Raw genomic sequence first — 12,240 nt, 5'->3', positions numbered from 1 at the left:
CAGGTGAGTACTAGTTCAATCTCTACATAAGTTTGTGAAGCTGCATAAAATCGCTACATAATAAGCACAATTAATATGAAAACGTGGTACGGTACTGAAGGGCTTAAGAGTTCAATGTTTAGTTGCATACTGCTTTTATTGATCGATTTATCTTTGTAATTACTATCTTTTCTTTATGAGCAGGCAAATTTGTCAACCCTTTGGAAACTTCGTATGATCAGGTTCTTAAAAGCGGTACATTGGGTCCTTTTTTAATTTCACTTTTGTAACTTCAAACAAGCTCCTTAAGAAATCAGGTCACAAACTGAAGTGTGTAATCGTCTGGATGGTTTCAAATAATCCTCTGCCATTAACCCCTTCAGTACTGGAACGAATTTGTACCTTAAGTTTTGGGTATGATTAGATGATTTTATTGACAGAAGGATCTATGGAGGTCGGAAAATTTATGGTCACAGTTTTCACTATTTTAATCCCTACATGAGTTTCTGAAACTTTATAAAATCACCAAATAGTAATAGAAATAAATAGGAAAACGTCATGGGACTGAAGGAGAAAGAAACAACTGTGTTATTCTGTTCACTTACACCCAATCTTCCGTCTCTTTGAAAGTACAAGACAGAAAAAGTCAAGCATGCACTTCCTGTTTGTCCTTGTAAATGTCAACATGCATTATTGAATAGCCCATAATTGTTCCAAGCATGCACGTCTTTTCTCTTTGTTTCTTTGCTGCTTCTGGTATAGCGGAGGGACAGCAGGTAATCCTAACAACACATTTTGCTCATCTCTATAAATGGAAATTAATTTTAATTCCTTATGGATATCAACTTCTTCAGTACCATGACACGTTTTCATATTCATTCTGCTATATGGTGATTTCATACAGCTTCAAAAAACTTATGTGGGGACTAAAATAGTGAAGACTCTGGCCATTAATCTTCTGACCACCATAAACCTTTCCTGTTGTAAATCAAATCGTTAAATCATGCGCAATTCGTGGTAAAAATGCGTCCCAGTACTGGATGGGTTAGCCGTGATTTACATTATGGACAACTCAAAATATATGAATACTACTCTTCTTATACATTTCATTGTTTTTATACCAAACTTACTGAACTAATGATTGTTAAAGAGCAAAGGGCATTTTAGTTTGGGAATACTAGTAGATCCTCTTGTGTGTGTGAGAAGGATTGGGGGATAGTCATACAACCCAACTACGCTCACAGAATATTATAAAATTCCGGTAAGAGTTCAGCTTATTTCATATTTCTCAAGCGACTTCTCTTGCCTCTTAAGGTCTAGAGGTCAAGAGACAAAGAGATGCTGGAATCGAAACATAAAACAATAGTAAGTATACTTTGTCATACACATGTGAACGCCAAATAAAAGAAACAAAAACTCAGTACCATGACGAGTTTCCATATACATTCTGGTAACTATATGGCCACTTTATAAAGTTTCAGAAATTCATGTGTGGGGTTAAAATAGTGAAGACTATGGCCATTAATCTTCTGATCTCCATAGCCCCTTCCTATTGTCAACAAAATAGTCTAATTTTACACAAATCTCAAGGTAAAAATGTGTGCCAGTACTGAAGGGGCTAAAGATTGAAGTGAGTTTCATGAGATACTTGGAAACTTGTTTAAAACATTGATTAGAAAAATATTTTGAATAACCTAATTCGTAAGGTTACATTAGCTAATCATTTTTCACAAGTTAAATAGGAACTCATTATCTTCCTTGACATTGACATTACCAAACATAATAATAGATATACTTCCAGACTGATTTATGTACAAGGATATAATAAAAAAAAAGATGAATACACTTTAGAATTCAGTCCAAAAAGCAAACATTAGGCTAAGTGCACCGAATTCAGTTAGTTGTCTCTCGAAAGAACATTCATTATCAGCACAACCAGCGTATGTTTCTTAAGAAAGGTGTACACTGGAGGATGAAAAAATGATGCTACTCGCATTGAGCTGAACTAAAGATGAAAGTTATCAAAATTGACTCCAACACACTCAATAAAGGTAATTCTCGAATTCTTGTATCTTTATTAGCTTCTTGTCTACCTACCTACCTACCTACCTACCTATCTATCCATTTGTCTTTTCGTTTATTCATTTATCTATCTCTTTCTCAACCTTTTTAGCTACTTACCTTTCTAGTTCTTATTTTTATTCATTCACTTATTTTCACGTTATCCTTTATATACATATTCAGCTATATTTTCATTTCCTCGCAAAGGAGAAAGACAAAGAGCTAAAATGTTTTCTCAGCAGAACAACTCGACCCCTCATAACAAGGCTGAGACCACCACACTTGGCTGCACCACAGGGTACGCGGCGCCTCTTCACAGTACCTACACACGTTTACACAACACAAATCCATAAAGAAAACTCGGGTACGGGATGAAAACAGTGTAGATACGTAGAGGAATGACGATGAAAAATATCACCAGGTATCAAGACACTACACACACGTATACATAGTACAAAACCATAAAGAAAACTCGGGTACGGATAAAACAGTGTAGGTACGTAGAGACACGACAAAAAAAGGATTTCAGGAGACAACAGGGAGTGAAATGAAGAACAAATATAACGAAGAAGTATCAAGAGGGCACAAAACACACGCACTACGTAGATGAAATATGAAGATGATACCACAGCCGTGCTCCTCAAAACATTTAGTCAAAAAAGAGAGAGAAAAAACGCCGGAAAAGCCACTCAACTATAGCAGAGAAACAAGAAAATGAATAGAGATGGAAATTAGTAAAAGAAAAAACAACACGTATGGTCGAAGGAAAAGTGAAAGACAAGAAAACCAAGAGAAGGGAAGACACTTAGATAAATCACAAATTCAGATGGAAAAATGTACATGAATAACAGGAAATGTAAACTAAAAGAAAAGAAAAAAGAATAACTATGGCAGGCGAGAGTAAAGACAAACAACGTGACGACAAATAAAAAGGAAAAGAGAAACTGATCCAAATAAAAAAAATACAGACTGAAAACTGGGAAAAGAAACGAAGTGGGTAAAACATATATGTAGTTATAATAAGAAAAAAAAACAATAAAATTAAATATAAAAAAATAAGTGGAAATAAACTAGCAAAATAAAGGAAAAAAACTTAACCCAGGGACCAGAAAAAAAAGGATGAAAATGGTATAGTTAACTCAAAACACTCTATAATAGAAAATAAAAAAAAAGCTTAAAGAAACGAAAACTAACAATGAAAATTACACAGGACAAAATGTACGAGGAAAAAAACAAAACAAAACAAGGAAAGCAAGGTCTCATAAACAAATAACTGCACACTAACCAGGTTTCGAGACATTTGTACCTGTTTTTTTTGGCTAATTCTTTACCAATCTTTTAGGGAGCTATAGCATTTCAAGTGGGCCTTTCTTCTATAATATTTTGTTGCCCTTTTACATAAAAAAAACAAAAACAGCAAAGGTGAAGAAACGAAATTGAAAAAATAGAAACAAAGAGGAAATTCAAGCTCACGGAAATAATGATGATCCAGCGAAAGGCAAGATAGACAGGGGAAGGTAAACTGAGGAACAGATATGATGGGCAGCAGGAAGGTTAGTGAGCAGACAAGCTGAGGTGCTGAGGTGAGGAGGGCCGCGCTGCACACACTCGTTAGCAGGAGGTAGGCAGTTATAATGAGACCCAGAGACAGGGAACTACCCGAACAGGTTTCTCTCGCTCCCATTGTTGCGTGGGAGAGGAAAGGTGTATGGGAGGGACCCGTGGCCTTGTCCTGTTTTCGTTTCTCTCTCTTTCATTCTCCTTCTTTCTCTCCCTCCTTACCTCCCTCCCTTTCATTCAGTGTCTGGAAAATGGGGTCTCTCTCTCTCTCTCTCTCTCTCTCTCTCTCTCTCTCTCTCTCTCTCTCTCTCTCTCTCTCTCTCTCTCTCATGGAACCAAGAGACGTGCTTGAAAGACTGAACTGATTTAGTATTGAAAACACATTTTTTTTATCTATTTCATTTACGAGGCAAATAAAATGAAGTTTATGACAAATTTTGCCTACAAGGAGAGGAAGTATAAAAAAAAGCACGTAGAATATATATAATTTTTCAAAACTTAATCTGAATAAGAGTAAGACGCGGCTTTCTGACACCAAACCTTCAGGTAAACAAGACTAAATAACAAGAAACCAAGGTGCAAAACATGAACCAACTGAGAGAGGTAAAAAGTTGAAAAAAAAAGATTAAAAGAAAGTTAAGACTGCGAAAACGGAGAAAAGAAGACCTACGTAGAAACAAGGAAAACATAAAGAAAGAAGAAAAAGATGAAGAAGAAGGAAAAAAAGAGAGGAAGAGGAGGAGATCGATACAGAATGAACGCGAGAAAGTTAGAGGACTCGGGGAAACAAAAGAGGCAGAGGAGACAAACGGAGATAAAGAGAGGGAAGGAGGTGAAAAGAGAAACACAGGAGGGGGAGCAAGGGATGGAGAGCACAACAGATAGGACAAGTGGTGAGGGGCGAGCTGCTCTCAATGGTGAACTGGAACCTGTTTGCCTCGACCGGAGTGGCTTAGAGGCAGTGAGGAGAAGCAGCAGGGGTGTGATTATGCACAGGACAAGGATAGGAGGCGGCTGAGTTGGGGGGAGGATGCGTGAGTGGGTGAGTAGGTGGCACATGGGTTGAGAACATGGAAGATGGTATGGTATGACGTAGCGAGGGTGTGAGAAAACATAGGATAGAATAAGGAAGGATGGGTGGATGTACTGGTGCAATGGGTAGCATTCAATCCCTTGAGTACCGTGACGAGTTTTCATATTCATTGTGCTTACTATTTGGTGATTTTATACAGCTTCAGAAACTCATGTGGGGGATTAAAATAGTGAAGACTGTGGCTATTAATCTTCTGAACTCCATGGACCATTCCTAATGTCAGTAAAATGGTCTAATCGTACACAAATCTCAAGGTAAAAATGTGTGCCAGTATTGAAGGAGTTAAATGTGGTGTGATTGACGGTCATGGGGAGTGGATGTGGGTAGCTGTGAAGTGGATGGTATATAGGTTTTTAAGTTAATGACTGTGGATTATGATACAGGAATGCGTGAGTTACAGGAGAAATGAGTAATGTATGATTCTTGTTCTGTATTTCCTACTTACTGTGACGACTTCATTTAACAAAGATTTAGAAGCAGCGAATAATTTAACTATTTAAATGTAGTACATACAACCAAACCACGTCACATTTTTTCGTGACAACGTGAATTTATATGACGAGGAAAGGGAGGAGAGGTGAGGCACGATAGAGGACAAGGGTAGAGGATGAGAGGGATGAAAGAGTGGAGAATGTGGTTGGAGGGAGGGAGGGAGGGAGGGAGGGAAAAGAAAGGAAGTCTACGTGTGCATCACCTCACCTGTGGCACCCACCTGCGTGTGGGAGAACGGAGGGCAACAGGAGTCACTCTCTCTTTGAGGCGTCAGACAGTGGTTTGCCTCTATATTTGACAACTGACTTTTTCATTGTTGTCACTGTCAGTGATTTCCTCTTTTTTTTTTTTTATCCCTTTCCTTCTTTCCTTCTCATCATCATCATCATCCTCGTCTGTCATTTAATTTAATTGTAGATCAAAGGTCTCCTTCATTCTTCTCCAGGTATGTACATATTTGTCGGACACCCGTGTCTTCCAGGTGATGCCAATTGTTTAATGCCCACTCACGAGACATTTCTCGTAAAAAGAATGCTGAATATTATAAAAAATAAAGATACTAGATGATATATGGTCTTGGTAGAAATAACAGTTTATTTATTAATTTCTGTCCATTTTTACAGGAGCAATGAAAGGTGACCAGTTCTATAGTACACTTGTCACATAAAAAAAAAAGGATATTAAATGCTCAGTGAGAGCTTGAAAAACAGACTGTTCTCTTTACAACTAATTACTGGTGAAGGACCTAAAGGATTGGAAAAATATCATGTTCGTATACTCCTATTTTAAACATCAAGCTACGAAAAGAAAGCTCGATGAATATAAGGGAAACACTTCTTAACAGAATGTGTTATTCAGCAGCTCAATAACACTAAACCACTAAATGTACCACAGGAATATGAAAGCAGATGACCATGATTGAAACCATAAAAAAATGCAATATCACTCAAGTTTCTTTGTTATACAAATTGATAATGACGATGATGATGATGATGATGATGATGATGATGATGATGATGGTGATGATGATGATGATGATAATGATGATGATGATGACGACGACGACGACGACGACGACGATAATGATGATGATGATGATGATGATGATGATGATGATGAAAATGATGTCAATGACGACGACGACAACCACAACAATGATAATGACGACTAGTGTATGTATGTAATTCAGGAAATAAAGGAAAGAAAAGAAAAGAAGAAATGGTATGAGGGGCAGCGGACGAGCAGGCGGAAGGAGACACAGTGAGTGCCGTGGCAGCCACCCGCCAGGCGCAGGACGCAATGATGATGAAAGTTTGCACCCTGAATGGCGTCAAGGAACAGCTACCTTGGAACATCAGATGAAAACAATGAAGTTAATTAAATTATCGATTACGACCTGGCATACGGGATGTGGCACGCGAGGTCCGCAGACTTGGTGTGAGAACCTTCCCTTTACCACCCCCCACACCCCTGGCTCCTTCCTCCCGCTCCCTCCATCTGGTTTGGCCTGTCAGGGCGGGTGACGGGCACAGCTGTCTCCTGCAGGGCACACCAGCCGCACGGGAGCTTGTATTGGAACACTGAGAGGAAGGGAACTTACCATCACATCAAGCAAAAGCTCTCCTACTTCCCGAAGACCACCTCAAAAAGATATTATCACGTGGTGTTTATAGCCAGATACATAACTCCGCCACCGACACGAATATAAATATCACCAAAGAATAATGTGAACCTGGTGAAAGGGTAATGGCCATAAATATTCATGGTGACAGTTCCCTGCAGCTCCAGTTTATGTCGCTCCCTTACTCATCGCTGTTTTCTGCATCCCCATTTCTGCTCCCGAGTGTATCTGAGGCTTGTCTCGCTCTACACCCGACCTAGAAGCAACACTACACACTGGTAACACACCGAACACCCCCAACCATTTACAATAATAATACTCGGACAGCTAAGTGAAAGGAAGGAGGGTGGGGTGTGTGCGGGTGGTGGTGGCTCCTGCGTCTTGAGGCCCTCCCACTCTCCTTCCTCCCTGGATCCGCATCTGACAGTCGTGGACTAACAATGCCCCAAGGGCCCCCCACTACTTGTAACCAATGTTGCCAGAACACACTCTGCTCCGCCTGTCCTATACACAATTTTCGAGGGGATATTAATTCAGAAGCAAAGATATTTTTGTATCTTAAACTCTACAATTTATCTTGCCATCCATTATGGAGATACACAAATAAAAGACGAATATTTTACTTGAAGAAATTGGCACTGTCGAACTTGTGGAGCCCAATCATTGGCAGCGCTGCGTGTACCAACCAGCATGGCCTTCCAGAAATTCACGGGACAATGTCTTGCATCAGAATCCAGATTTCCAGCTAGGGGCAAGGGGGAAATTCAGCTATGGTGACTTTCCAGGCCTGGTATACTTATTCTGAGCACGTTTAGCCCTTGTCGACCCCAGGGTCTAACCACAGGAGCGAAATGGGCTGGACATGTCCCAAGCCTTCCCGTATATACGTCTCCTGCAGGATTACCGAGCAATTAGCATGTTGCAACACGGAGAATTATTCATCGCCTGGAGCCTTGGTGGGCAGCCAAGAGCAAACATCACGTGTGGTTTCATACGTAACAGTCAAGGAATAGTCTTCCTCGCCCTCTAAACCTTGATGAACAGCGCGCCGCGGGCTTGACAAATACAAGACGGCACGAAAGAATTTCATATCGATTTTATTGTCTACTTTCCTCATTTGCGTTGTGCCGAGCATCGAGAAGGCAGCGGGGCGGCGGTCCAGCACGCCAGCCAGACAGCCACTGCTGGATAACCCGCTTCCTTCCTTCCGCCAGTAATTACTCCTGGATTGGTGAGCGGTGCGGACTTCCATTCCACTGTTTTAAATGCCTATCAAGACCGGTATTCGATATGTGAAATACAACACATATTCTAATAATGTGAAATGTGCAGAGAGGGACCAACATGACAATGGAGAACATTCATTAGTGAGAGGTAGCATCAATTGTGGCCTGTGGCTCGCACGGCTGCCGCTGACGGCCCCTCCAGCTTGCCAACCGCACACCACTTATTTCTCCTCGTCTAATGTTTGCTCTCATCAAACCTCCCTCCACCTGAAACACTAAATAAAAATATGAAAAACATCCTTATCGCGTGGTAAAACAAAAACTGAGAGCCGAGGAGGAAATAGCAATAAAACTAGAAGCTTGAGGGAAGAGAGCGAACTGGTAGGTGGACAACACTGCCAGATACTCCGCCCCTGCGCTCTGATTGGTGGACGCTGGCCGCCCTTGTGGCCTGGGGCGTCCGTAGGCCTCTCCCAGCAGAAGCTCCCTCCCTCGCTTCGCCTTCAGTAATTATGTACACCAGGTAAGGGCTGGAGGGGTCTGCTTTCCCGCCAGCCCCACTAATTATGAGAGCCGTCCCTCCCTCCCCGGCTGTTGTCTCGGTGAAGTGGTTGTTGACCTGCGGTGAGGGACGAGTTAAGGCCGCTGTATTTATATACGTGTCGCTTCACACGAACAGTCCACCCCAACAGAACGCATCACCTCCCTCGCCTCTCGAGGATATCCTCCTCCCGCTGCCTCACCTCATGCTCCGCTGCCATGCGTCTCCCGGGACCTCGGCCACCAGTGCAAGATGCTGCTGCTCGGATCATTAATGAGCGTTGACGACTGTATCAGGATTATTCTTACGCTTCGCCGCGCTATGCTGTGTACACGTTGGGCATTGCAGCCACGTGCCACTAATGGAATCATAATTAAGCACGACCTTCCCGCCGCGATCGCAGGGCCGCCTCAGTTAATCAAGTACCCGCCTTTGTTAACGCTGTTTGCCTTCACGCTTTCACTCAAATGTTTAACTTCGTCAGCTTTTCTTTACACCAAAAAAAAAAAAAAAAAAAAGTTGGCATGTAAACGCGGAGTAGTACGCGAATGTGTGTGTGGGGGGGGGGGGTGGATGGGCTTTTCCTTTCCTTTCCTTACCCCCGGTCGATTACTGCCGGCCGCAAATTTTTCTGGGCAAGATATGAAATAATCCCTAAAATGCTGAATACATATTTGAGGAGCATCACTCAAGAAACGCCAGCCGCCCATACACATCTGAGAGAGATTAAGAGGGCAATGGCGCGGGAGGAAATAAGAGTTTTCTCGTTTTCTACGACGACACAGAGGTGGAGAGACTAAGCAGGAACTCTTGCATTCCTCCCGCTCGCTCTCCTCGCTTCTGCTATGCGCTACTGTCTTGCCACCCTACGGCTTTATTCCTTTTACCTTTGCCTTACATTGTCCTCCCACAGCTTTTCAGTCATGAATTAATCATGGCAGTAATTTTTCATACATTAACGCCCTTACCTTGAAACAAGTGCCAGTATTGCACGATGCATTCTTTGTGGTGAACTTTACATACATTAAAGAAAAAAAAACGTATGTTTTGCTTACTTAGAAATACCATCAGTCTATATCTATAAGCTTATTGATAGCTGTTTTATGGTCATTCTATTTCGTTTGCGAGTATGAATACTAGACTATAAATGACAAACATTCTGACACACCAAAGCACATACCCATGCTTGCCTTAGAATTCCGTCTGCTTCTTTTTAAATGTTAAACATACACAACTTACACAGAACAGTGTAATACTAACCAACAATACGGTAAAGATTCTGAAACATAAAACTACAGTAATGAATTTCTCATGAGATATTATCTATCTTCAAAATTTATTTTTTCTCTTTAGAGCTAAAATGGCCAAAATAAAAATGATCACATAAAACAAAGTAAGTCTAACCTTCACATGGAAATTTTTCCACGGTCTACACTCTAGAGTGTAGAGTGTAGAGTTACTTCTTTTCTCTGAAATGGTACCTCGAAAATATAATTGTTTCTTACTTCATGAATATTTAAGATTTAGAAGATAATATCAGTGGACAGAAAGTAAAGTATACAAATAGCAGCCACCTTCAGTAATTTTAACAGCTTGAGAACTGCAGTATCATTCAGATTCTACATGGAATCAAGTAACTAATATGCAACAGAAATGGAGGACTGAGGGATGCGATGCTGGGCCCTGTTAACGCTAAGATGTAAGCCAGCCAGCCAGCCAGCCAACCAGCAGCGTCTCGTGGGCATTTGTGAGAGTATTTCCCTGTTCAGCGGCAAGGGAATGAGCATCACTGTTTTCGTGCAGTCTACCGTGTAAGCCTACAGGGGGCCAGGGAGGACAAGGAGGAGGCTGGGGAAGCGATAGCGACGGGACGGGGCTGGAGGGCTGTTCTAATAGCGACGTAAAGGGAAGGTATAGTGTGCTGGGTGCTGCAAGAAGAGGCCGAACTGAATACTAAGGGATGCGACAATAAGGATATCGATAGCAGCAGAGCGGAATAGTCTTAAAGATGAAACAAGAGGAGCGACGGACGTAATAAAACCATATCAAGCGAGATCCTACGAAGATCATATGTAAAGGAATGAATAGTGATTAGAGGGGGAGAAGATGGTTAATGTGGTCTAAGGGGAAGGTTCAAAAGTAAATGTGCTCTTGCTTTATGGAACGCGACGTGCAAGAGAACTGGGAAATAACATAAGGATGATAAAATGTTGCTGAATATAAGATGCTAGGGAGAATGATGAATGCGAAAAGAAGTAGGTAGAGAGAGAGAGAGAGAGAGAGAGAGAGAGAGAGAGAGAGAGAGAGAGAGAGAGAGAGAGAGAGAGAGAGAGAGAGAGAGAGAGAGAGAGAGAGAGAGAGAGAGAGAGAGAGAGAGAGAGAGAGAGAGAGAGAGAGAGAGAGAGAGAGAGAGAGAGAGAGAGAGAGAGAGAGAGAGAGAGAGAGGATAAAAGGAAAGGAAATGGAGTGCCCTTTCTTCCACATGATGGAGACAAGGGCATAGCCAGGCATGGGGAGGGGATGAGGGAGGAGCCAGCCTGCCTATGGTCACTGGTGAATGTGATATCAAGCATTGGAGAGGAGAGAAGGGGGCGGCAACTCCCCCTTTTAGGGCAATACAAGAGGCACGAGAGGGAGGGTGATCCTCTCAAAATCAAATAGCGAGGGGTGGAGATCCATTTAGGAATCGACGGGTGATTGGACCAACACGGTGTGAATCATTTAATATTCTCAAAGGCAAAGAATTTATATGCAAATGTTACGGTTTCTGGCGACCTAACTCAGGGGCGGCACGGCGAGCGTCGGTGGCAGGCTGCAGGAATCCCCACGCTCGTGACGGTGGCGGGGACGCGACCCCCCCATCCCATTGGAATAAAGACTGGCGCCGATTAGTTTACACTTCCCGGTCTTCCAAAAAATAGGTTCATACCGAATGGATCTGGGACAAGTGAATATATTTGATTAAGAATAGGACTATATCTCTTCTTCATTGGGACACAGCCACGCGCGATGATGACGATGATGATGATAGCGATGATGATGGTGGTGATGGTGGTGGTGATGGTGATGGTGGTGGTGGTGCACGGTGGCGGTGAGAGTTATAACTTTCCTTTAATCTTTTAATACATTTATATATAATCAGGTTCAATAAACATCAGTAGGCAAAACATTGTTTCAAGTTTCTGGGGGGATTATATAAAAATGATAGTTCCTAATGACTTCACAAAAAAATGTTTCTTCATATACTCCTACCTGAGAAGTGAAATATTGAAATACTCCTCTTATCTTGATTAATAGTTTTACAATTAACTGCACGGCCATCTAAGGATCAAGTACAATAACTGGCAAACTCTATTTCTGGTACATGAAGTAATCAGCTAGTCATCCATTCACTCCTGCTTTCATGACAGTTTTATAGCCGATAACTAGTGTCCAATAGGCTCCAGTATCATATCTAACCTATTTCACTTTGAATACATACCGCATTCAAGGCCTGCCATCGTGGAGGACTGAGTAATGACGGCAATGTTTCCGCCGCCACCAGGCACGCTCTCCTGTTCCACCTGCCACCCACGACCCACCACTACTTATTAGTCTTCCCTGATGTACCACCAACGCATTTCCCCAGCACTTGTACATCTGGTTACCGCATTTGAAAATAAAAGTA

The 12,240-nt window shown here is 41.9% G+C and overlaps 1 long non-coding RNA gene across 2 annotated transcripts in view; it reads right to left on the bottom strand.

The window, feature by feature from the left end:
- Positions 1–12,240, bottom strand: part of LOC123518944 — a 48,401-nt gene that overhangs the window by 35,836 nt on the left and 325 nt on the right. For both annotated transcript variants that reach the window (XR_006678932.1, XR_006678933.1), the window contains exon 2: positions 12,055–12,212. This is a non-coding gene — a long non-coding RNA (uncharacterized LOC123518944). The remainder of the gene's footprint in view (positions 1–12,054; positions 12,213–12,240) is intronic.

This window comes from Portunus trituberculatus, chromosome 44, assembly GCF_017591435.1.
Source record: "Portunus trituberculatus isolate SZX2019 chromosome 44, ASM1759143v1, whole genome shotgun sequence".
In the NCBI taxonomy this organism is placed as follows: domain Eukaryota; kingdom Metazoa; phylum Arthropoda; class Malacostraca; order Decapoda; family Portunidae; genus Portunus; species Portunus trituberculatus.
Note: the sequence above shows the minus strand (reverse complement) of the source record. Positions and strands in the feature narration are given on the sequence as shown.